This window comes from Narcine bancroftii, chromosome 7, assembly GCF_036971445.1.
Source record: "Narcine bancroftii isolate sNarBan1 chromosome 7, sNarBan1.hap1, whole genome shotgun sequence".
Lineage (NCBI taxonomy): Eukaryota > Metazoa > Chordata > Chondrichthyes > Torpediniformes > Narcinidae > Narcine > Narcine bancroftii.
Genome location: NC_091475.1, coordinates 142232042 through 142259867, shown reverse-complemented (window position 1 = coordinate 142259867; position 27826 = coordinate 142232042). Strand labels below are relative to the sequence as shown.

At 38.1% G+C, this 27826-nt stretch overlaps 1 protein-coding gene and 2 long non-coding RNA genes across 3 annotated transcripts in view; 1 reads left to right on the top strand and 2 right to left on the bottom strand.

Moving 5' to 3' along the window:
• Window positions 1-27826, bottom strand: part of LOC138739179 (uncharacterized) — a 448454-nt gene that overhangs the window by 124856 nt on the left and 295772 nt on the right. The window lies entirely within an intron of this gene.
• LOC138739939 (uncharacterized) overlaps window positions 1-27826 on the bottom strand; it is a 109412-nt gene that overhangs the window by 53614 nt on the left and 27972 nt on the right. The window lies entirely within an intron of this gene.
• LOC138739938 (uncharacterized) lies at window positions 313-27640 on the top strand. The gene is made up of 4 exons (XR_011342584.1): window positions 313-356; window positions 23741-23912; window positions 24494-24557; window positions 27470-27640. It is a non-coding gene; the product is annotated as an uncharacterized lncRNA (long non-coding RNA).

The following is a 27826-nucleotide window of genomic DNA, read 5'->3' as shown; positions in this document are numbered from 1 at the left end:
TGATGCCATAGGGCAGATCATAGAGGAATCAACTGACATATGAAAGGGAGAGAGAAAAGTGAATAAAGATTCTTGAACATTAAGCATTTTGGAAAGGTTAATGCAAAGATATTCTCTAATCTTGAGAAGTTATATATGCTAACAAACAGATACCTTACTTGGAAAAACATTTGGAAAATTGTCTTATCTCATCCATACAGCCTAATTCTATTCAAGTTTGTTTGACATTGATACTACCTTGAGGAATAAACACATGACTTGAAAATTTCCAATAATACAATCTCAAAGGAATTGTGACACTTTTAAGTCATAATTTACACAAGGGACAAGTTGCTGAACATTTTGTATTTTCAAACGTAAGTAAATAATTTTGTCTTAAGCATTTGAGACTAATATTTTTTTGTGTATTTGCATGCAGAACCAGTAAGTAAATTTACTCCAGTGAATGATTTACTTAAATAGTAATAACTGCAAAGGAGAAATGGAAATAAATAAAGTGCAAAATACAGAAAACAGAAATAGCTGGAAATATACAGAAGGGCAAGGTGCATCTGGGGAAGAGAAAGTGTCATTGTTTTAGTTTGGAGACATTCATCTATTCCAGGCAGCCTAACCTGAGAATATTTCCAGCATTTTTAATTTCTGTTTTAGATTTACAGCATTGGCAGTTTTTATTTGATTTTCACGTATTTGTTGAAATACCTTCCAGGAATGTCAAATCTGAGCAAGTTCTTCTCTGCTCCCCAAGATTTCTATGTGACTCTCTTGCCTTGTTCAATCTCTGCTGTGTTTTATTTACCCCTTCTCATTTTTGATCAAGGAAAACTTTCCTGCACTCAAAGCAGGAGTATTGGGCAACGTAGAAATGGTGGATGATTATTTGAGCATTGTGAATCCATGACCATTGTGGAATTAACAATGCATCACGGCCAGAAATATATAGTCATCACAAAGTGGACGGAAATGAAAATAGCTGGATGCCAAGGAAAATAAAATTCAAGTATCAATAGGTATTGACTAAGCAATCTTTTATATGGTTATCTTGCATGAGAGCTAAATATTGGCTATGCCATTGGCAGAACTCTTTTCTCCTTCTTTAAATTATATATTTAGATTAATAGGGAGAGCAGACAGGCCTTCAGTTTTGTGTCCTGATTGAAAGTATTGATTCACTCCTTCAGTGGAGTTCCATTGAATTCTTAACTTCTGCATAGGTACAGGAGGTAGACTTAAAGTTATAACCGCCAAACTCAGAAGCAAAAATCCTAAGAACAATCAGGCTTCCAAAAATATTTTTTCAAGCACAGTCGAAGATTTTCTTGAGAAATGTTCTGATCAGATCACCTGCCTTTGGCTGTGTGGCTTCATCAGATCCACCTGGTAAAGGCAAATGTAATGAATAATAGGTGAGAAGCTGCTGGAAGGATAAGATTTCTTCATTTAAATGTAAGTCTCAAAACCAAGTTAGACCTGTTGCACCTCTGTTCCATTCACTAGAGGAGTGGCCATGAGGGAACAAATGAACTTCTAGGTACTACTCTATAGATGTACTAATGAGAGTGTGCTAACTTACAGTACTTCATCGTGGAACGGGAATTGTTCTGCACAAGATGGGATGGCACTCCAGTGGGTAATGAAAACTGCTCAATGGATTGTTAGAATGCAATTGCCCACCATCGAATCTCTCTCTAGGGGATGATGTTTAGACAGGGTGAGGAACATCATTAAAGATGTAACACACCCTAACCATGAACGATTTACTCTCCTACCATCAGACAGACGCTATAGGAGCCTTCGCTCGAGATTTCCGAGACATAAAAAGAGCTTTTTTTCATGAAGCAATGATAATGTTAAATACCAATTCATGGTGTTGAACAGTGTTGTACTTATATTTTAGAATCAGTAATTTAAAAAAAAAAAAAAATTATTTCAGTATAATGTGGTTTTAATTGTATGGGTTTATTGTGATGTATGTAACTCTACGTTCCGGTCAATGCTAATTATGTTTCATTGGCTGGTCTAATTAGATGTAATTAGAATTCATTGAAATGACATAAATGTATTGCATTATTTTAAGTCTTTAATTGTGCTATTTAAACAACATTGGAGTATTATTTCCACCAGCTGTGTACAATCTGATTTCAAATGACTTCAAACATCATGAAAGATTTCTTCTCACCACACGCTTTAGGTGCAAGGTACAGAAGCCTGAAGTCCAGCACCTTCAGGTTCTAGAGCAGTATTTTTTTTTCATAGAGACTGAGCTCTTGAATTTTCCCTCCATCAATGGACTCCATCCTTTGTGATTGACCATAGGTAAAGCCAGGGCAGAGTTGATGTGGAGATCATTCTGTTGTCCATACCGTGGGACCTTCCCCTCCCCCCTCAATGTTAACGATAGGTCCAAAGGAACGTCAAAAGTCAATACAATTTGATGCCAGCACCATCATAGGAATTCTGCACAGCAGTTAACCACTTCAGAACTCTGACTCTAGATTTTTCCTCAGGGTTTACTTCCAAAATCTTTCTCATGAGTGGGTATAGCCACAAGGCAGTGGAGGTTGGAAATTGACATTTTTCCTCTCCTAGACTGATACTATGCATGGTTAATGAGCTCCATCTACCTGGAGCAACTAATATCAAGGCACCTGTGGCCCACCTTTGCCCCTTCTGCTGTCAATGAGAACAGCTGTGCTGGGCATAAGAACTATGCCACATGTGAAGGCCAGGAGTTTGACTTGATTGTCAGAGGCTCTTTGACTCACATATCATGTAGAGCATTTGTGTAGCAATGGGAGCTCGATCCCTCTACTACCCTTTGACTCTGACATCCTTTAGAGCCAGTTCCACATTATTCAAACCATAACACTACTCCAAGGCCACCAAAGAATTGTCTGCACTACTGACGCAACATGATTTTGGATCAAATGAGAAGAAAACAGGCTCTTAATTTAATGTTGTCAATGAATATTTATTATTTATTTTATTTTCACTTTCTATGTTTTATTTTTTTCTCTTTGTTACATCTTATGTATCATTCATATTTAAATTGTTAGTGTGTTTTATGTATCTGAGAAGCTGCAGCATAAGACTTCCATTGTATCTATACATTGTATGTAAGGGCATGACAGTAAATTCTCATTCATACATTCAAATAGATTAGAACAATGGTTCTCAACCTTCTTTGCCCTAGGACCCATTTTAATTAAAAAAAAACAGATGCTCCAACATTAATCCAAAAATTATTTATTAAGAAGTTTTAATTAAATAATTTACTGCAAGTCTATTTCAGGCAGGAATACACTGGAACACATATTTCATATTCAACTACTACTTAAATATATCAACCATCTCAAACACACATTCAACAATTGTGATCACTTCAGTGGGAACCTTGCCCCTGACACTGGCTACAGATTTTTTGATTTGTGGGACTAATTTTATTAGTTTCAACCATAATTCTCTACGTTTCGTAATTTCCAGTCGGTTTCTCTTAGCTTGTACCAAATCATTAATGGCACTGAAGCCACATTCTGCTAAATTAGATGAGGGAAAATGTATCAATAGCTTCCTTGCTAACGTAGTCGAGTTTGGGTATTTCTTTACAATCTTATTACACAGCCACATCATGGTTCCTTTCACTTTAAATAGAGTTTTCACAGATCCATTATGTTGCAACTCAGATAACTCCTCTTGGTATTGCACTGGAACTTCAGATAAGTCCACCAGCAATGGCTGAGTTAATCAAGAAGAAAATCCATTGCCTTTAAATCACAAAATCTATCATTGAAGTCAGTAACCAACATTTTCAAATGGTCAACAATGATGTTTATAGCAGCATTAGTTACCTCACACTTATTCATCCAATAGAATTGACTGATATTTCTTGCAGAAATATTCCTTTGGCATAATTCTAAATGTGTCGTGAATCCAAATACCTTTGCTTTTGCATCATATTTGCTACTTGGAGTTGCTTGTTCAATGTACTTGGTTTCTCAAAAATGTCCATCAAGTAACTCATATAAGCATTGCCATCTGTGGTTAGCAAGAGCTTCATTTCAGGTTTGTCCTTCAAAAACTCGCTAAGGTGATCAAACAGTTCCATAATCCTTTTGAAGCAGTTTCCCTTTGACAACCACCTTACTTTAGTGTGAAGAAATAATCTTACATGTTCTGCATTTTTATCGACACAAATTGCTTAAACAGACATACACATTTGGCATTAGCTTTGATGGCATTGATACACTTGATCACAGAATGAAGTATCTTGTGTAGAACAGGGGAAACTTTCTTGGCAACTAAATTTTCCCAGTGGGTAATAAAATGGACAAATAACATGTTGGGATTTTCATTAATTTTAAACATCCTGTTTTTTTACCCATCATAGCAAGTGCACCATCTACAGCACAAGATGCAATGTTTCCTTTTGCTATTTAATTTTCATCCAAATACATTTTGAGCTTGAAGTAGATATCAACTGCAGTAATCGTTGTTTCTAATGATCCAGAAAACAACATCTCTTCTTGAAACACTTCCTGATCAATTTATCTCACGTATGCCAATAACAGAGCCTCACTGTCCCGTACGGTAGATTCATCCAGTTGTATTGACAACTTTTGTGATTTTAACTTCTCAATAAGCTGTTTTTCAACATCTTGACCCATGTCATCTATTCTGTTGCAGACAGTACTATTACTCAATGGCGTTGCTCGAATATCTTTGTCATCCTTTTGCAGAAATGTTTTGAGAAACAATAATATTGCAGGTTCAATCAGTTCCTCCCCAATCGTATGATTCTTCCCATGTTTTGTTATCAACCGAGAAATTTCATAGCTAGCTTCAAGGGTACGATTCAAGGCTGTAGTTTGCACAGCAAATAATGAAGTAATTTTTGATTTATTTTCAAACTTATTTTTCAGTGATTTAAAATATTCCAATTTTGAATTGACATGGTTAGGATGTTTTATCCCCAAATGAGCTCCCAGACAGCCTGCTTTCATTGTTTCATTTGTCAAAGTATGTTGGCAAAATAGGCAAAAAGGTGCACGTTCATCATATTCAGCAGATTATAAAGCTGAACTTCAAGGCCTCCACTGAATATTGACAAACATTTGCTTGCTTGGTCTGCTCATTTTGAATATACAACAGCACGAACTCCCTGAAACAGATTAATACAACAGCACGAGCACCCTGGAACAGATTAATCAATATTTTATTACGTCTTAGAAATGAAAAATGTAATATAAGTAAAGATCAAATCAAAGGAAAAATACTGACTCTTTAAAAAAATTGGAAATAAAACTAGTGTGGTTTCTGACATTTTTTTCTAACAGAGTGCATCAAATCTGTGCTAACCTTGTGCTTTACTTTCTGGGGTCCCTATATTTTTTCCGATTTTAGCATTTCTCCCTACCCTCCCCCCCCCCCACCCCCCCCCTCCCCCCCAGCAATACACTACTGTACCAAGATACAGACAGATGCAGGTCTCACTCACTACTGAACTGATAAAGTAAAGGGGTATAGACGGAGACATGATTGTTGAAATAATTTGGAAACCTCGATGCCAATGAGATAATTTGGAATGGATGTTAAAATATTGTCAGAAAGAAATATAATTATAATTTTAACCAAGGATAACAACAGTTAAAATAAGAAAAACATGGGAGAAACATCAGAGGAGCAAAATATAGGTAATGAAAATAAAAAGAACAATGTGATTTTACTTGGAAGTTACCACAATAATGTGGTACTGATAGTTTTGCCAAGTCACATCTTTCACACCAACATAACAAGTTTATTTTTTCAAACCAACTTTTTAATTATTTCCCAAAATATTCTTTTGCCCCACTAAAATATTCTTAAGCCCCACATCCCACCAAAATATTCCCACACCCCACTGCTGGGGTGTTAGTCCAACCTTGAGAATCTATGGATGAGAGGACAAGACATGCAATGCAATGGGTAAAGAGTTCAGACCCAAAATATTGACTAACACGTTCTACCCATGGAAATTGTCTGAGCTGGTGAGTTCCTCCAGCTGTTCTTTGTTTGCTTAAGATCCAAGCATCTGCCATTTTTTTGTGTTCTTCAATATAGCAGAACCATTTACTAATTTCTTGGTCAATAAAAAAAGGAATAATGACATCTTTGGAGAACAACAATTGTGTGGAGCTAGTGAAATTCACAATTATAATTCATTGATTAACAGTGGCCAAGACTGCATGTAATATCATCTTCTCAGGCAGCAACTTTTCACTTGCACAAAAGAGGGAGGAAATTAGATTTTTTGCTTGACATGATTTGCATTTGGAATTCTTCCATCTTTTGTGGTTTGGCCAACGTCAAGATGCCTAGGAGAAACCCCAGGCTGTAGCATTGATCGATCACTGAAAGCAAACAAGTGTTCATGGCCACTGTCAAATGTTGATTCACACTGCCATCACCCTTGTTACATACTCCACCAAAAGAAGAACATACAGCCCTTTTCAACAGAGAAGTGTTTCTGTCCTGCACTGCTTTCCACTTTCCATTTATTTGTTTTGCACACCAATTAACATTTTCAATTAGTTGCCACTTGGCACCGGCTGTAAAATGATATCTCAACCAGTCATTAACTAGGGATGTGGTGTATCAGTAGCAGCTTGAGCCAGATGGCAAGGATTATAATTTATTTAGCATTCGCTTTGCACAGCATATTTCAGTCATTCAAAATGCACAGCAAGTCTTCCACAGATCCAAGAACCTTGTATTCCCAGATGATCACCTGACACTTCTTGAACCTGCATATACCCCTCTGTATTTCTTGCTATGACATTAATCTTCATGCAAATAAAAATAAGATGATATCAAGTCAAGTCACTTATTTATCATTTATACCATCCTCACATGGTAAAGACAAGATAGCGTTTCTCCAGAACCACAGAGCATATTTACATCAATATAAGTTAGAATAGAAGTTGAGCACATGAAAATATTAAGACGTTTACAGTAACAGTCCATGGTGTCCTATCCACAAATATTCTGGGAGTTCAGGCGTCTGATGGCTTGGAGAAAAAGCTGTTACCCAATCTGGACTAAGGGCCTGAGTGCTACACTACCTCCAACAAAATGGCAGAAGGGAGAACAGTTTACAAGGGGCATGTGGAATCCTTCACAATGTTTATTGCCTTTTGCCTGCATCAAGTGTTGTAGATGTCCTTCATGGTAGGAAGAGAGCCCCCAATGATCTTTTCCGCTGACCTCACTCTCCTGTGTAGGGTCTTGTAGTCTTAGGTGGTACAGCTTCCAAACTAAGTGGTGATGCATTTGCACAGGATGCAAATTCTGTAGAATGTTCCAGAATATGTAAACATAATTAAAATTCCCAAATTCCACTTCAATTTTCATTTTTATTGTTTAACTATACTGCACTGCACTTTCATTTTATTGCTTTGTACATTATTAGATTTATAGTCAGTATTGTTTGAAAACTGAAACTGAGATGATACTTGATGTTTAATCACTTTTTGCACAACAAAAGATAGATAAGAATTGAAAGAAACTAGCTTAAATAATGAAATGGAACAATTAAGAACCATTGGAAAGGATCCACATTGTTGTATGAAGCAGTCTGCCAGTTTCAAAGGAAGAGAGCAGACTTCAACCAGAGGAAGATGTAAACATGGAACAAGCAGACACTGCTGTAAAAAAATTAGCAAATCAGGCAGCATCAGTGGAAAGATAAACAAATCAAACAATCAGTGTTTCTGCAGTTTTTCTTTCAATGCTTATACAAACACGGAAAGTGCCATCAATGAAGATATTAGTTGCTCTAAACTCAAATAAAGTAGCCAATGAGTTCTTTCAATAATAAATTAATATAGTCAATAATGGAAGATTCTTGCATATCTCTTGAAAAAAAGTATATATCATTTGAGAAATAGGTATGATATATTTTTTTTTTAAATTGGTGCCCCTATTTATGTATGGTAGATATTACATTATGAAAGATTCCCAGAGCTGCAACCCTTCTCAACTCCTTCCTGATCATATATATATTTCAGGTTAAAGGCAAAAATAATTTGTTTTTTGTAAGTTGTCATAATCAGATATTCTTTTCTCCTTTACTTACTTCTAGTCTTTTTTTTTAACTTTTTTTTCTATCCTTTGGGCTCATTATTTAGGGGGGAAGGTTTGGGAAGTAAAGGGGGAAATATGTACTATGTATTATGAGTGTTTATATAAAACTGAAGGACACTTTTGTATTTGAATATTCATTTATGTATGAAATTTAAATATTTTTTTTAAATGTAAGATTCTGTTCTGATGCATTGATTCAGATTTTGATTTTTTTTTTAAACTGTGGAGATGGAAGATAAATGTTACCAAATGTAAGGGTCATTACCAAACAATTTTCCTATTTAAATGTTTCAGTTTTATCTCCAAAAAATTTTCACACTTAAATGAAGGTGCTTTCACAGATTCAAGATTCAATTTACTGTTATTGTAATAAAACAGTGTCAATTTGCATGAAATTGCTTTTGTCTGCTGTAAGACAGACAGATTTGCCATCGGAAGAAATTGGCTGAAGCATTTAGAGAAAGAGAAAAAATAGAGAGTTCCCCCCAGAGTCACTGAGTGTCCATAGTTTCACCTCCAGCACTTCTGCAGTCTCTGCAATCCAGTTCAAACCATTTGCGACCCAAGCTCCAGGTCCAAACCTTCGACACCATGAGGAACCTTAGAGTGCCTTTGGCATTCTCTCTCATCCTGTTTACGATACCTGGTTCCCCTTCAGCCAGTTATGAGCCATTCTCCAGCAGTCCACAGCCCGGCATGAGTCTCCTGACAGCAGACTCTAACAGCCCACAGCCTCGGTGGGTTCTTAGCCTTGAGTTGCCAGCAGCCCACCCCATGCGTGTGTTTTTCAGCTGCAGAGCCCCCTCACTGGTCTGCCTCAGTGGTAACCATCCTGTGGGTCATCTTCTCTGCTTCCCCTTCTCAGACAGAGGGATTCTTTCCCCATTTTCAGGTACCCTGTGACAGTCCTCTGCTCCTCTGGACTCTCCAACTCCTCGTGGCTGCTGCCGATCAGAGGTGCCGCCATTTAGGGCGCAGACACTGCAGTTGCATGATTTTAAATGAAGCTACTGTCATTTCCTTTAACAGACCATTCAAAGCCTGCGAGGAGTGAGCTGAGAGCAGTTGACTGGGTGGTTGGATGCCATTTTCAAATGATATATTCGAAAGACAATGAATGCATTCCTTACCATTAGTCTACAAAGGAAAATTTAGATCCAAATTCATCTTGAAATGCTTACAAATATTTAAGAATGTTTTTTTCTGGTTTTGTATGAGGATTGCTCATTATTAAAAAAAAATTAGACTGCATTAAGCTGGTGATCAAAACAACAAGTAATTTATGAAAATTGTTGCACATCAGGACACATGTCAAAGCTGATATCCTAAGCATAATTTTAATGCAGGTTTTATACTCTTAATGGAAATGGTAACCAAAACTTGATTAAGAGTAAAACCAAGTATGGGAGTTACAAAGATCTAATTTCTGGCAAGTTAAAATTTGGTTCTAGAATAAGATGCTTAATTACCTGTGAGTATAAATTAGTTAACAATGTCTAAGTTTCTGTACATCGATGGCTGCATCCTATAATTGTAATTTAGTTAAGAATAAATCCAATTTTCTATTACATGTGTTCCTGCTACAACATAATTAATGAGGTTCCTGAAACTGGGGTGTTGACTCTATTGTACTCCTTGGCTGCATCCTTCCAGATTGATGAACCAATTTTTTTTTTAAAGGGAATATTGAGCAGTGATGGGGACTAACTTGACAGGGAAGCTGCTTGTTTTCCATCCATTGATTTGAACTGCACTATAGGTATCTGTGTAGAGTAGTGGTTCTCAACGTTTATTTTTGGACTGTCAATAATCGGTAATTCTGCCTGGCCTGTAGGGAAAAGAATCTCAAGCTGTATGTGATGACATGCATGTACACTGACAATAAATGTGACATCTGAAATCTGATGCTGCTTGATTTTATTATGGACAGCATGATTCCCTGATTTACCATTCAAAGTCTCAGAATTACGGGTTCAGATGTGTTAACTGTCCCAAATGCTAAATTCCTCTGCATGTTCCACAACAGATGCTTAGAGGAGCCTGAATGAATATCCCAGATTTTTCATTGTGATTTGGTTATGTAAACATGATGCTCGTCAATCGAGTTTCCATCAATTTGAACTGAGAGTTGGAAACAATAATGATTGCAAAGTCAGGCCCTGATTCCAACCCTCAACCCATACCTTAGATGAATCTGAGATTGATTGGGCCCAGTAATGTAACATTGCCATCAGTGAGGAGTAACACTTATTCAGCTCACATGATGCCGACAGACGGCATGAGCTGCTTGTGCAGGAAGCATTTAGCGCAGGGCAGTGACCTGATGAGACTGTGATGTATTTGGTGCAGATGGACAAGTGAGTAAACAGGTACTCAAAGCAGGCACATTAACAGATTGGGATTCAGTCAAAGACATGGGAGGGGCCAGTAACACTCTGAATTTAGCATTTGGGACAGTTAACACATCTGAACCCCTAATTCTGAGACTTTCAATGGTAAATCAGGGGATCATGTTGTCCATAATAAAATCAAGCAGCATCAGATTTCAGATGTCACATTTATTGTCAGTGTGCTCAGTTGAAATGCATATTGCCTTTTCAATGATCCTCCTTTCCCCCAAAGTAGACATGGCCGACAGAACTGCAAGGGTGGATGATTAAGTGCCTAACAGTGACTAAGGAGTAACTGATACTGTAGGCTCGAAAGCACATGGCACAATAAAACTGCCAGCAGCCATTACCAATCCCCTCTGTTGGGCCTCTGTATAGTTAAATCAAAGCTACCATATTACTTTAGTCAAAAATGTGATTTTAAAAAAAACTTGCAACCTCTTCAATTGCTCATCACGTTTTTCAAAATTTTGAGGCATAAATCTTTTTAAGAATAACATTTATTAGGGCAGCACAGTTGGTGTAGTAGTTAGCACAACATTTTTATAGAGCCAGCGATCAGGACTGTCTGTAAGGTGTTTGTACTTTCTCCCCACGTCTGAGTGGGTTTTCACTGAGACTCCAGTTTCCTCCAATTGTTCGAAATGTACCAGAGGTTTAGGTTAATTGGGTTTAATTGGCTTGTTACTATGTTGTATATCTAAAAATTAAGCAACTCCAGGCCTTGGATATTCAGAATTTATTGTCATGAACAAGTCACCAAACTTGTTGTTTTGTGGCAGCATCTCAGTGCAAACATTTGTATAAACCATCTTACAAATTAAATAGAAATAGTGCCAGATAAAGAAAATGACAAAGTCATTTGGAAATCTACTGGCAGAGGGGAAGATGGTGTTCTTGCTGATGAGTGCTTATCTTCAAGCTTCTGCACATTTTTCCCCCAATGGTAGCAGAGTGAAGAGGGAATGGCTTGGGAGGTGGGGTCTTTGAGGATAGAGGTTGCTTCAATATTTAAAGTCAAAATAAGCAAATAAACTCAGTCCTTGCTGATTATGAGGGATAGGGCATGGGCTTGCCACAGGTAATAAAGAACCATAGATACCATGAAGCATGCTGGCAGCAACAGTCTGGTTGTGTAGACATTCAGCATGCAAGAACCTCCATATGAATTTCATCTTCTGAGCTTCAGCTCAAGTTATAGACCTATCCATGTTCTTAACCATGGCAAATAGTCCTGACCCAGCTCTGATCATATATCCATCTCATTTTCTGGATCCTAGCACTAGCCACACTCCTGACTTCTGATGTTCTTGATCTTAAATCTGACTTAGCAAGAACATAGATCCATGCATGCTATGTAAGTGAATAGTGAGGATATTTTGTAGTTAATATTCTATCAAGGGGATGAGAAATAAGGATGAAGATTGCAGGAGGAAAAATCCTTCCAGCATCACATTAAGTATAATGGGTTTTAATTATCATATATTGATCATGTAGAACAGAGGTTTTTCAAACTTTTTTTCTTTCCACTCACATACAACCTTAAATAATCCCTAATGATCACAGAGCACTTAAACCATACAGATTACTTAAGGTGGTATGTGACTGGGAAAAAAAAAATGTTTGAAAACCACTGGTGTAGAGAAGCAATAAGATTTCCACTTCATTTATATGAAATAAAATTAAATAGTGTTTGCTTTATGTTATTTTCATGAGATAAAAAAAGCAGCAAGTTATCTTATAGTTATCAGTTTGTTTCCATTAGTCAGTAGAAAGAATCTACTTCATTTCAATTGAACCTGTAAACAGCTGATTATGGTAGTGAATATCTGCTTTATCTTGGTAACCAAGAACTTGATCTCCCCTTTTTACTGATGAGATATGAAAGAAACAGGATACAATTAACTGTTGCAACCTACATCAGGCTTCCTTTCCACCTCTAAAGAGACCATTGAATAAAAGAAATGGAATGAATATATTTCTGTCTGGACAACATTTCATTGCTGAAAAGATTAAGGATCTCTACTTGCAGTTGATTTTAGTCAGATGCACACCTAATCTGAGTCCAATTCCAAGACATGAATGATTTCAGTAAGTGGCTGTGCAAGATGTCGAAAGGAAGAAGATTACAATCATTTGAAACAACAGCACATGCTATCTTCACAAATATAAATGAATTTTCTACATCTGAACATGTAGGCTTTAATTAAAATCCTGGAACAGTGTGTGTTGCAGGAAGAGAATGGGAAAATCAAATCTTATCAAGCATTGAAGATGGAAGTGAATACACAGGATCACAAATGGGCAAATTGATTAAATCTCCTACTGCAATTCATATACCAATTTCTGATGAAAACTATAATGATTACAAAAAAAAATACTTTGTAACAAATGCTGCAAGCTTGTATTGATTTTTTTTTAAACTCTCACTGTGAAGAATGTGTAGTCAGCTGCGAGACGATGTGCTGACTAACCGGCAGCTTGGTTGGAATTGACAACACAGTGTTGTGCTCCGGGCACTGTGGCAACTTGCACAGAATTGGAAGCTATCCTTCACCATTTTCACCCTGCATCCAAAGCACACAAATGCACCATCTGTTTTCCTAGTCTAAAAATCACCAAGTGAGGTGGGTTATGTTGCAGGAATACAGCAATCTGCTATTTATGTACAAATTAGATCATATCTTCTCTCAGTCATACTCAAAGCTAAATGCAGAATTGTAAAAACTTGCCTGAGAAATGTTACTCCATCAGATATAAAATTCCAAAGCTTATTTATTGAACATACCTTAAACACATCAGGCCTCATTATTTAAATTGCAACTTAATCGGCTGTAATAATTGTGAGTGCTTATTACTCCAATGAGCAGTTTTATGCAGTTTATAAATTATGTCATTAATTTTAACACCTCTAAATTGTCTAAAACTTTTAAACCATGATTTGCGAAGAACCATAAGTTGTTCCCATAGGTCAAAGTGTATATGTTGACATTACAGGGAGTATCTTGTTTCAATTTCCTCAGTGATTACACTGGTTAAGACTACAAGGAAAGGAGCGTCCTGCTCCTTGGATGGACAAAATTGGTCTGCAATTGCTATGCAAGGGAAATTGAATTTAAAGCAGATCAGAGACAGTAAGGTCTTGGTTAAAGTGGCAAATTACTTCAGATTAAAAGAAGTCTATAAGCAACTTTCTTAGGGGTGCCACGGACTGGGAGGCTGTGACAATTCAGTCATACAACACAGAATGAGAATCTTTGATTTTACCATGATCATTGTACTGTAATGGATAAATATTGGGAGGAATTTGGTAAGATTGGTGGGTTACATACATATACACATTTTAAAGCAGATCTTATTTGAAATATTAAAGAATTCATATTCAGAAACAATGTAAAAACTATGGAGAATGCTATGCACATTTCACAAGTAGGTGCTAATTGAAATGACATCATGAAATTAATAGACCATTGTCTTGGTGGAGACGAACTGGCTTTTTGCAAGTACCTATAGAGTGCTCACAGAAATGTCACTCCTGGGTTTTGTTTATCTAAGACAACAGATGGGAGCAGAAATATATCTCTTGTTTGCTGAAGAAGGAGGGGGGTTTTGCAAGTGACAGAGTCATGTGGGCTTCCTGGCAGTTGGGGAGGGAGGGAGAGGGAGAGAGGGAGAGAGGGAGAGAGGGAGAGAGGGAGAGAGGGAGAGAGGGAGAGAGGGAGAGAGGGAGAGAGGGAGAGAGGGAGAGAGGGAGAGAGGGAGAGAGGGAGAGAGGGAGAGAGGGAGAGAGGGAGAGAGGGAAGGAAGCTCAACAAGCTCTCTCAGCTAGTGTATGTGTGACACTGAAAGCAGCTGAACAGTTCAAGCCAGGAAGCTTGTTGAAACCGAAAGCTCCAGAGCAGTGGATGGCTGGAAGTGCTATCTATCTGATGTTTCTCGTGGAATAAGTGGAACAGAAAGAAACTCTGTGATAGCCTGAAAAAAAGAGGTTACCATCTGGAAAACCCTGATGGGGTAAGTTTCATTGGCAAGACATTGAGGTGTCTAATGGTGGTACCTCAGTTGTGGACATCCTGGAACAACAAATATCTCTCTCTGCAAACCTACAAGAACCTTTCTAAGCAGTAAACATTTACCTATCAAGCACCAAAGCCTGGTGAACTTTATACATGTTAAATTCTGTGCACAATATAAGAATTGCCTGCAACCAGAGAACTTGGAAGAAGAAGTGAGATTGAACTGTGAATCAAAGAACTTTTCTTAAATTTACACACACATCATACATGTACACTTAGAATTAGAAGGGGGTTAATTTGGGCTAGTTAAGTAATTAGAGATAAGTTAAAGTTTGATTCTGTTTTTATGTTTAAAGATAATTAAAAATAACTTTTGTTTAAGTTAACTACTTGACTTGATGAATGTCTATTGCTGCTGGGTTTTCGGATCCTTTGGGCTTGTAAGAGTACTCATTTGTACTTATCTTGTTCACCAGCACTAATCCATAGCCTTCTATGCTTGGGTTTCATAGAGCAACGGAGAAGAAACATGCCTTTAGTGCCCATTTAGACTACACCAGTGGTTTTCAAACTTTTTATTTCCACTCACATACCACCTACTCCATAGGTGCTCTTTGATTCATTCATCAGTCAGCTGGTTTGCCATTCAGCATGGGTGATGATGTCTCTCCATTTATCATGATCTCTGATCCTCCAAATTGTAGTTGTTGCCTCCCCTGTTCCTCTTGGGTGAAGGCTCCATCTTTGAGCAGAGACCATAACCAATGATTATACGAAGGAAAAATAATGAAATGGTTTTCCATTTCCTTCTTCAGTTGCAGTGTCCATACTGGATGGGTAACCATAACCATTGATTGGCAGATACATCTGCCCAGTGTCTTTAGTTTTACAACCATAAATTCCAATTTGTAGAATCCGCTAGTAAAAACCATCCACCATCTGCAATCCATGCCTTTTTTTTTCCACACCATAAATCACAATAGCCATGATATACACTTTTTCTTTTTCACACATTTACAGTGACTTTTTCTCCCCCCCCCTCCTCCCAAGCCACCCTCCCACCCCCCCCCCCCCTCATCCATTTTAGGTATACAATCTAGGTTGCATTAATTCAGTCAGACAATGTTGTCATTCAACAAAAATACACCAGAAATTCTACAGAGTCCATTCTTTTCTTTCCTTCTCCTTCCATCAACTTAGGTAATGTTTGTCCCCGGTAGGTTTTCGCTATTGTATTTAATGTAAGGCTCCCATACTTGTTCGAATATTTCAATATTATTTCTTAAACTATATGTTATTTTTTCTAATGGAATACATTTATTCATTTCTATATACCATTGTTGTATTTTCAAATTATCTTCCAATTTCCAGGTTGACATAATACATTTTTTTGCTACGGCTAGGGCTATCTTAACAAATCTTTTTTGTGCATCCTCCAAATCAATTCCAAATTCTTTGTTTTTTATGTTACTTAGGAGAAAGATCTCTGGATTCTTTGGTATACTGTTTTCTGTTATTTTATTTAATATCTGATTGAGATCATCCCAAAATTTTTCTACTCTCTCACATGTCCAGATTGCATGAATTGTTGTTCCCATTTCTTTTTTACATCGAAAACATCGATCAGATACTGTTGGGTCCCATTTATTTAACTTTTGCGGTGTAATGTATAGTCTGTGTAACGAATTATATTGTAATGTATAGTCTGTGTAACCAATTATATTGTATCATACATAGCCTCGTATTTATTGTATTTCTCATCGTTCCAGAACATAATTTCTCCCATGTTTCCTTTTTTATCTTTATATTTAAATCTTGTTCCCATTTTTGTTTAGTTTTACCATTTGTTTCCTCATTCTCCTTTTCTTGCAGTTTAATATACATATTTGTTATAAATCTTTTGATTAACATTGTATCTGTAATCACATATTCAAGGTTACTTCCCTCTGGTAAACTCAGATTGCTTCCTAATTTATCCTTCATGTAGGATCTCAGTTGGTAATATGCCAGCGCTGTATCTCCAGTTATATTGTACTTATCTCTCATTTGTTCAAAGGATAAGAATCTACTTCCTGAAAAACAATTTTCTATTCTTTTAATCCCTTTTTTTTCCCCATTCTCTAAAGGAAAGGTTGTCTATTGTAAAAGGGAGTAGCTTATTTTGCGTCAATATTAGTTTTGGTAATTGATAATTTGTTTTATTTCAATCCATGCCTTCATGTGACCCTGATTGAGAGTTTAAACAGGTACTACACCTTGCCCTCTGTGATTAGTAAGGGATTACTTAAGATGGTATTTGAGAGGAAAGAAAAAGTTTGAAAACCACTGTTTTATTCATACCTAATTGACTCGTTATGTGCACAGTTTCATATGTCTAAAGGAAATGGGCCAATGACAATTTTTCTCAAGCAAAATACTTCACTAACAATTGGGCCTAGAACAGTGGTTCTCAACCTTCCTACTCATATACCACCTTACGTAATCCCTATACCAAAGATGCTCTATGATTAGTAAGGGATTACTTAAGATGGTATCTGAGTGGAAAGAAAAAGTTTGAAAACCACCGGTCTGCACCATTAACTTACCATTTGCTCCAATGCAACATTAAACACATTTTAAAAATTCTCTCCACATATTTATCAACTTGCCTTGATTCTACCAGCCACCTATACATACAAATTAACTTATAATTGTTAATTGATAACTAACATGCTCACTTTGGCATGGGGGAAGAAACTCATGTGGTCACAATGAGAATGCACAAACTCTACAGACAGAGCACCTTAGTCTCTGGAGTTCTGAGGCAGTGTCTCTACCAGGTGTGCCATTGTGTGGACCTTGTCCTGATGGTTCTTAAATGAAGTGGAAGTATGTACCTCCACTACCCTCCAAATTCCAACTAATATCTATGTGAAAAAAATTTTTTGTCAGATGTTCTCTGAGAATATTCCAGATTGGACATGGAAATTTGTTTATAAGAGAACACAATAAAAATTAATAATGGGCCGGATTTTCATGACTCAAGTCAATCTGTACAAGCTGTAGTATTCTTCTGCCATCTGAATATTTATTAGCTGAATCTGGTAGACCAACCTTGCAGACTCATTTCTCATTGAAGTCCATGAACATTCAACAGGTATATCCTGGCACAGAATGCAAAGGCAGGTGCAAATGTTGGGTAACATTTATATTCCTGCTCCTTTTCTGAACACATGAGAGACCAGTTATGGAGTCTGTAATGGAGCACAAATGGAGAACTAAATGCTTAGCCCAGAGGGTTTTAAGGGTGTCCATGGTTCCTTGTGAATCCCAAAATGTTACAATTGAGAAACACCACCAGTTTTGGGCAGAACAGCTGGGGGAAAAAAAAACTTAGCAAAACTGAGCCATTCTTCTGTATTCATTGCTGACAAGGCCAGCATTTATTGCCTGTCTCCTATTGCCCTTCAGAATGTTGTATATAATTTAATTTTTACCCCCTTCATAAATCTTCGTCCGCGAAGCCAAGCCAAAGAAAAACTGCTCAATAACAGGCCACTTTGGCCCACTAGTCTGTGCTGCCCAATTATACTCAATTAACCTACAACCCCAGGTATGTTTCGAACACTGGAAGGAAACATGAGCACTCGGGGAAAATCAACACAGGCATGGGGAGAACGTTCAAACTCCTTCCAGACAGTGTGGGATTCAAAGCCTGGTCCCAATCACTGGTGCTGTAAAGGAGTTGTGCTAACCATTACACCATGCTGCCCATAATCTTCTTTGAACTGAACTGGAACTTCTATTCAATTAGGATTTTAGGAATTACTGGATGTGTAACATATCTTGGATGTATGCTCATCCTTTGAAAGGATTATTTCAATTGTTTAACAATCACTGTTTGAAATGTGATCAGTTTCTGATGAACCTTTTGAGGAGAAATTTGCAAAAATGCTTCTTGGAAATAATGCTATATTCTCATTTCTCAAAAGTCTAGCCTTGCATGTACAGTATCCACTGGGGAGGAGGATTAATGCATTAAATCCGAATATACAGTCCAGAGGAGCATCCATCATCAAATAGTAAAGTTGCAATTGATGGTGTGTGGTGGGGGGGTTAAATGGTGACAGTCATGAGAGGACTTAGTTATCAGGATGGGGGGATTAGTAGTTGTGTTACTTTAGTTGTTAAGGTTGGAGATGGGTCAATTTGCATTATTGGCATATGACAGGAGAGTTTGAAAATTGGAGTGAGTGGTGCCATTTGAAATCTTGGCTTAAGATGTTAGCGATAGAGGTAGAAGTCTGTAGTTGAGAAGGGTATCAGTAATGAGATTGGTAATCAGTGGAGGGGAAATCAGTTTGGGAGATGGCCATTGGTTAAAGGAGGTAGGATCAGGTTGGTACTTCCTTGGATAGGTTGGGAAATTTTTATGAGCTTAAACAAGTAGATGGGGGTGGGGGGGGAGGGAATGGTTTCTGCATCGGAAGTGGAAAGGCTCATGGAGACATCAGAGTCCGGACAGTCACCCTCTACTACCACCCTCTTCCATCTGGTAGAATCTGTCCTTACTCTAAACAACTTCCCTTTTAACTCATCTCACTTCCTTTAATCTATGTTGAATGCCTACACAGGAAAAGCCCCTCAACTCTTTCTCTGCTATATTGTTGACTCCATCATAGCCATGATGAGCTCATCAACTTCCACACTGATCTCAAACTTACCTGGTCCATCTCTGACAGCATGTTCCACTTTCTTGATCTCGCTGTCTCCACCAACATATATTATAAACCCTCTAACTCCCACAACTACCTTGGCTACACTTCCTCACACCCTGTCCCCTGTAAGGATTTTATTTCCCTCTCTCAATTTCTCTATCTTCGCTGCATCTGTTCCCAAAATGAGGTCTTCCGATCTTGATCTTCTGAAATATCTACCTTCTTCCAAAAGCGTAGCTTCCCCTCCACAAATATAAACTCAGCTCTCACTCTCATCTCCTTAATTTCCTGCTCATCTGCACTGGCCCACTCTGCCCACAGATGCAGCAAACACAGTATTCCTCAACCTCACCACCAGCCTCTGCATCCAACACCTTATCCTCTGAAATTTCCAGCACTTACAACAGGATCCCACTACCAGACACATCTTCTCCTCTCCTCCCCTCTCTGCCTTCTGTAGAGACTGCTCATTCCATGACTCCCTCATGCACTCATCCCTCCCCCTACACTTTCCCCTGTGGTTGCAGGAGGTGCCACACTTGCGCTCACACCTCCTCCCTCACCATGGGCCAGGGCACAAAACAGGCCTTTCAAATGTAGCAACGCTTCATTTATGTATCTGCAGGATTGATTTACTTCATCTGGTATATCCTTTGTGGCCTTCTCTACATCTGAGAGTCTGAAAGCAAACTGAGAAATTGATTTGCTGAGTACCTTTGCTCGGTCCACAACAGTGTCAAAGACCTCCCAGTGCTCAACCATTTCACCTCTGTGTCACAGTCCCATGTTCATGTCTTTCCATGGCCTCACGTACTATCACACCGAGACCACCAAATAAATTGGAGAAACAACACTTAATTTTCTGTCTGGGGATTCTCCAACCATATGGCATTAACATCAACTTTTCCATTTTTGCTAACCTTCCCCTTCACTTCCCTCTGTCAGGTTTCCACCGGCTTCTGTCTTGATTCACCAAGCCATCCCTCCTCCCCTTGCTTGCTGATATGCCCTCCCACCTTACTCCATCTATTACCTCCTGCCTTTGTATCTGTGGTTTTCCCCTTACCCTTTTATTTGGTCGCCTCCCAACATTTTTCCATACCTTGATGAAGGGCTCAAGCACCCCAAAACGTTGGATATGTATTTTTATCTTTGTTATGCAAAGGACACTGTTTGGCCTGCTGAGTTTCTCCAGCATTGTGTTTTTACGTCAACTGCAATGTCTGCAGACCTTTGAGTTTTACTTCATGGAGATATTTGTGTGAACCATCCTCAAGAGAAGATCCACCTAGGTAACAATCTATGAGATGGACAAGAAGCCTGTTTAAGCAGGTTGCTGTTACAAAGAAGGCAGCCTCTAAGCTTTTCAGATACGTAAATTATATTTTTCTCGCATAGACCATATATACACAGATGAAAGTCTCACACGTGATGTTGGGCATACCTGCTATCCTGTGTGGTAGGACATCAGATACACAGAATACCCTGAAGAAAATTCAGACAATGTTACTCCATGATTTTCCATTTATACTTCAGTTTTCTTGAAGTACACTGATGTCTCAGCATTAATTTCAGGCTTGATTTGATGTCCACTCAAGCAATGAACTGAATGAACCTGCACTTTGCAAAAGAATGTTTTGGACATTTGGAATATATGGACAATCACATTTTCTTTTTACATTTTGGGTGAAACCAGACTCTGTGAATGCAAAATAAAGAATTTTGTACTTAGATATATATTTGCGACTCCTCTTAGGTTGTAATGAGTATAAATATACTAAACCAGACTGGGATTGCATGAGGTTTCACATAAAAGCAGTATCTTAAGCATAGAATCAAAGTCAGAAATAATTGATTTGTTTATGAAATGCTGAGGCAGGATTTAAAACTTTGGAAAAATAAATAGGTGAGTTCTTGACTTCATTAACATTGTATTTCCTTGGTTGAACTTTGTACGTTACAAAACGTCTTGCTACCTGTTCCAGCATGCCTGCCTTTTAACTGGGATCTCTGCTTCTTGATGTTCAACTGGAAAGAGCTAATTTACATCAACTGAGAGATTGCCACAGATTTCACTCAGGATGGTATGGTTAGCGCAACTGTGCAGGTGACACAGGTTTGAATCCAGAGCTGTCTGTAAAGAGTTTGTATGTTCTCCCCAGAACATGAGTGGGTTTCCTCCAGCTTCTCTCTTTCTTTCCACTCTCAAAAAATGATATGGGGTTTGAAGGTTAATTGTTGTATTTGGGCTGCACAGGCTCCTGGGCCGGAAGAGCCTGTTTCTGTGCTCTATATCTAACTTTTAAAAATAAGAGGTGGGGAATTATTGGTGGGAATCACAGGAAGGAGCTATTGTATATTACTCTATGTATGGTCTAATTATAGGGTGAACCACCTTGTGATGAGTTTGTCAGTTCACCGTATCACAGTTCTGTTTGAATGACTGAATACCAGCAATTCCTTTCAGTATCATCATCGACCAGTTTCATATCCCAGATTATTTATTAATTTAGTCCATTGGGCCTTTGCAGGCTCTCAAAACATTCTCTGCCTATCCTACACATCAATTTACTCTTCCATAATTTTATTCTTTTTCATAGGCCAATCAACACCCTGATTCTCCTACCAATACCTACAGAGGAACTGTATGTGGAAGCAATTGATTTATTAATTGGCAGGTTTCTAGCACATAGAAATAAAACTGGAGTACATGGGGTGGGGGGGGGGTGGTGGGGGAAGATCTCACTTGGTCACAAGCAGAGAAAACATCCAAGCTCCATACAGAATCACCCAAGTTTTATAACAAACCCAGAATGCTTGAAGAGTGGGGGAGCAGCACTTTATTGCTCTGCACAATTCTGGCCCACATTTCTATGCTCCCATAGCCAATGTGGGATGATACTGTCATTGCAAAGCACAACTATTTCCTGATGAAAATATACTCATGCTATTATTCACTGCCTGTATGCAAAACAATCTGAACTATGTGTGGTGGGTGTTCTGTGCAGCGAACAAAAGAAAAAAAACACAGAAGCTACGAGTGAGCTGAACCAGCCAAATGGGTTTACTGGAACTCTCCGAGAGCCTGCACATCCATGACCCGGTTCGCTTGCGGATCAGTGCAGCTCGCTACATGTGATTATTTGAAATTCAGAACTCTGTTGTCCAGAGTTTAATAAGGAGAAAAAAAAGACAAAAATCCTCTTTTTTGTAAAAATTATTCCATTCATATAAAATATTTATCCTTCAGTTTTAATGTATTTCAGTTCTGTTTCAGTCAATAATGAGCTGATAGAGAAAATAAATATGGAACAAATTCTATTATTCCTGATGTTAGCAACACCAGCTACCTTCAATGGTAAGAGATGAATGTGGAAGACTTTTTGCCTGAAGGAGTCTTTGTGAGAGCTCACCTTCCTGATGAGGATCATTATTACATTATAAAGGAGTTCATTCTCAAACTGATACTGAAAATAGTCTTGCCACTTTTCAAATTGCTGTCTGAAAGTGACATTCATAACTATTCATTGCTGATTTGTCTTCATCTCTCATGTGTACTTGAGTATTTATTTCCATTCCTAATTCAACCTATCTTTAACATGTTTTGCCTACCATCCATAATACCCTCATTGCATAGTTATAAAGAGTGCTTTTATTTGATTTTAGCTGCTTAAATAAAGCATCTCATTGACAGGTCATACTTCCTGGGGCCTGTTATTGTCCAGGTTTGACAATCTGCAGTGGATGATAGATATAACTACCGTTAATTTGTTTCACTCAAAGCCATCCTGCACGCTTCTGTGTAACACCAGTAGATCACAAAAAATGCTTTGGGCAATTCTTCATGAAATATATCTGCCTTCATTAACTCCAACGTATGTCAGCATGGCATGTGGCAGGGTCCTGTTATATGTTGTGGGGTGTCAGTGTGGCAAGAACTAGTTTAGCAGGAGGCATATACAATCTGTGGCCCAGCACCATATGCAGTTTGTTGACTGTCAGATACAGGAGAGAAACAATCATCTGAAACAGTAGTATCAAACTTTAATCTCTAACTGTGATTTACATTTACACATATTGATTCTATTTTTGAAAATGCAATAATCCCATCTAAATCTGCAACCCAAATCAACAATCCAATGTAAAATTGTGATTGGTTTTCATTAAAATGTTATCACCAGACTCATGACCTCATTCTGACTTGGAAGACCATTCAGTAAATAAAAGCAAAAATTGAAATAAAGGCATCAAATCTGAAAGTCTCCAAGAACTTGGAATGGGGTATGTTTCAGAGCTTAACATGTCTCATCTCAATCTCCATTTGTTCATTTCTTGAGATTATTCAGTGAATGGTACAGGAAATATTTCACATGCAACATGCCAGCAAGGCGCAAATTTAAGACCACTCAGCCCATCAAGTCTTGGCCAATGGATGGAGAAATCCCATTCCTCCACATATTTCCCTGCAACCCATTCTTTCATGTATGGACATCAACTCCATCTTGATTCTCTTATACAGTGGACAATTTGCAACAGCAAGTAACCTCCTGGTCAACCTAGCTTTGGATGTGGGAGGAATGTGGAATACCCTGGATGAAAACCAAACAGTAACCAGAAGAACAAGCAAGCTGAAGGACAATTAATTTGGAAGCTTGAAGAAAGAGAAACAAAAAAGTCTTCTGGATCAGCAGGTGAACACCCATTAATCTCTGTTACTCTTTCCTTTTTCTCATCCAATACCATTGTTGCCCACATTTTTATTTGATTTCAGATTTATTTTCAGAGTATGACATCACATGCAGCCCTTAGATTCTTATTTTCCTGGGGGTGTGGAAGAATTATCACTTATTGATTGTGCAAAAAATAAACTGTACACAACATACACATGTAAACAAAAAGAAACTTTAAACAGATAAAAATGCAAACAAACTGATTGTGCAACACAGAAAATGTTAAAACAATTGGTTGTTTCTTTTTAAGTTTGTGCTTGAAACAATTGTCTTGCTTTAAAAACATTTTCACGTTATATGTGATTGAGGAGGAATGTGTGGCGTCCCTGTCAGGAACATTATGGATTGAGATTGGTCCTTCCTGTCTGAAACCTATTCAGAGGTTGCATCACCTGCCCATCAAAGTTGGACTCCAGCCACCAATTAGTGCACGCCATACAGTTGGATCATTCGTATGATTCAGTCTTATCATTAGACAGACGCCTAGCTCAGAACAGTACAAAACATTGATGTTTACCATATTTCTCTCTTTCTGCCTCTAGGTCCAAGCCCTGGACATTGCTCCACATCAGGTTGCTACTGTGGACATCACTGGAAGAGTCTCGGGTAAGGTGTGCATTACACTGAGTTGAGCTGTAGTGCTGCAATTGATCAGTGTTTGCAGAGAGCTGCACCCAATGTTTGTACAGGGAACCAGAAATGTGTTTGAAAGTCCCTGTCTGTGAAATGTGCACACATGCTTTCAGGTGGAAGAGCTGGGAGAATGCAGCTCTGGAGCCGGTTGTGGGTTTGTGCAAAGCAACATTCAGGTGGCAGCGCTGAAGGCGCTGTTCTGGCACCTGAAAGGTCCGCAGCGGAAAAAGGTGCCATGGAGCAAATGACGGCTCATGTCGACTGTTGCCATAGTCCCTCCCATTTTCAGGTGCCTAGGGGGAGCGTTCAGAAGCAGAGAATACACCTACCCAAGGAGGTAAGTACTCCTCAGGTCAGGGTTCTCTGCTTTCAGGTGGCCTCCCAACAGCCACATTTGGGTATTTTAGACTGCTTTATGTTGGGGTATTCTTGCTACCTGAAAGTGGCTTCTGTTAACCCACCAAGCCTGATACCTTTCCAAACGTAACAAAAAAAATTATGTTTTGGCAATTTGATGAAAAATAACTTCAATTTACGAAGCAGCATTAAAATGGAAAAGTATCCCAGTGTTTCACAATAAAGTTCAAAACCAGAGCATAAGGATAGAGTGTTAAAGAAACTGAGACAAAGGGATGCATCTTTAAAATGTTGTAGATAAAAATTCAAATTCCATCTCCAAGTTTTCATGAACAAAGAAAACCTGGAAAATAATTTGCTGCAGATACTTATTTTCTGAGGCGAAGGCAAAAATTAAGCAAAAGATATATTTTTGTAAAACAATTAGGCCATGTGGTTTTATAAGATTTTTTGGTCTAACTCTAACTGCAGATCTGCAAAATGCAGCAGAGATTCTGCCTACGGACATCTCATAATATCCTGCTGGATTCTCCTGATCTTCCAATTGGGTTCTAGCATGAAGATACCAATACAGGTTTCCAAAAGTAATTTCCCTCTATGCCACAGTCTGTCCAGTTTGGCAGCAAAACCTCAGCCCCCATCACACTGAGCACTAGTGCTCCTCAGGGATGCGTGCTAATTCATGACTTTACCTCTAGGTTGAGCTCCAACATAATCAAATTTATGGATGACAAAACAGTAGTTGTCCTCATTTGGAACATTGACTTACAGAGAGGAAGCTAATAGGCTTGTATAGTGGGTGCAAGAGCCACATCCCAAGTCTTAACATGGACAAAACAATGGACTTCAGGAAGACAAAGGATCACTCCCCACTACATTTCAATGGCTCAGTCATAGAGAGAGTGAAGAGCATAAAGTTCCTTGGCATCCATTTAAATGATGACCCATCCTGAACTCACACCTCCTCATTAATTAGCAAGGGGCAGCAGTGCTTACACTTTAAGGAGATTGAGGAGGGCAAGGGTATTGGCCCCCATCCTAACCACATTCTACTGGAGCACATTAGAGAGTGTGCTGGCTTGCTGCATCATAGCTAAAGCAACAGATCGGTGTCAGTATAGAGTGTAATTAAAACTGTTGAGATGATCACTAGGGTACCCCTTCCCTTTATCAACAGTATCTACAGGACGTGGTGCTTAAAGGCAGCTCAGGGAGTCATTGAGGACCGTTACTACCCAGCCCATAGTATCTTTGAGACACTACCTTCAAGGAAGAGGTACAGAGCATAAAAACCATGACTGCCTTGCTGAGAAACAGGATCTTCTCCTAGCTAGTGAGACTGTTGAATACCAGAAACCCAAAAATTACTTTTATAGGTATTTATTTTGGATCATAATGTTTATATATCATTTGTGTTTACTGTGTGTCTGCTTGTATATGTCTGACCCACTTTGGGAGCAACACATAATTTGGGTAATTTCAAATTGTAATAATTATTACATTAAATTAAATTGAATTAAAATTAATATGATAAAACCAATAAAAATTAAAATTATTATTTAAGTAAAACACCTATTAAGCACTTCTCCTGTTATCACTTTCACTGAAGAAAACCAATGCCTATTGTAGGTTAGAAGCTTGTACTCTACACAACACAAAGGCTGCTAACATAAAATGTTATGCTTCACCTCAACAATTCCCTTCTATTGAAGTGCTTTGACTAATGAACTGACTCAAAATTATCCCAGCATAGAATGGAAGACCCTGAACATTGATATAATTTTGACCAAACCACAGAAGATTTCTTGAACAATATTTCTCAAATTATTTCTAATTATACTCTGTCCATTGAGCTATGTAAGGAGGTCGCTTTGAAAAGAGCAGACTGGAAGAATAGTAACTCCGTTTTATTTTATTTTCTGGTTTGTGTTCATTTGCTTGCTCTTGATTTGGTTTGCCATGGCATGTGGATTTGAGGGATCAGATGAATAACAATGTCTATCCTTGATGCAAGGCATTGTTCTGAAGTAAAAACGTTCAGGTACTACTTAATTACTATGTTCAAAACTTATAGGTGGGACCAACTCACTGAGGTGTCTTCTAACATAGGAATTCTTATTCATCTCATGAGATAATAGAATAAATTCCATTAAAATGATGCATATAATTCTGCAATTTCTCCAATAGACTCCTGAGCTGGAACTCTATTTTTTTTAAAAAAACAAGAGAAAATGCTTGAAATATGCAGTATTTGCAGACATAGAAACAGATTTAAAGTTTCAGGTCAATCACCCAGGTTAATATTCTGATGAGAGGTCATTGACCTAAGATGTTAACTTTGATTTTAAATTGCTTCCTTCTTTTATGTATGCGATATGTTTGTTTACCATCCTGTTGCCTGCCCCGATGCAATTCAAAAATCCCCAAATACACCTACCATTTCCTTATTAACCCTGAGTACATCAACAACTGGACAGCTTCCATCTGTTTCAGCATTATGATACTTTGTCCATTGTCATTTCTTTCAGGAGTAAATGTAATCATCTGTGCTATCACTTGTCACTATGAATCAATCAACAGCTGTTATGGTTTTCTTGTTAAGGTACAAAGAAACTATTTCAAATGACATTACTTTCAAGTGGTGCAAGAAAATTGAGCAGGAATAATGTGTGATGGCTTCAATAAAAATGTTACATTCATTTTTAATTGGCTCATTCATTACATTTGTTGGTTAGTTACACTTCAAATGAATGCCTGCTTTCAATGTGCTTGTTGATGTCATCAGACTCCTGTAGCCTGAACCAGAGTATGTATGATAGCAAGACAAATTCAGAATGTACACAATGCATATGTCACATTTATATCTGCCGATGTAGTTGGAGAAT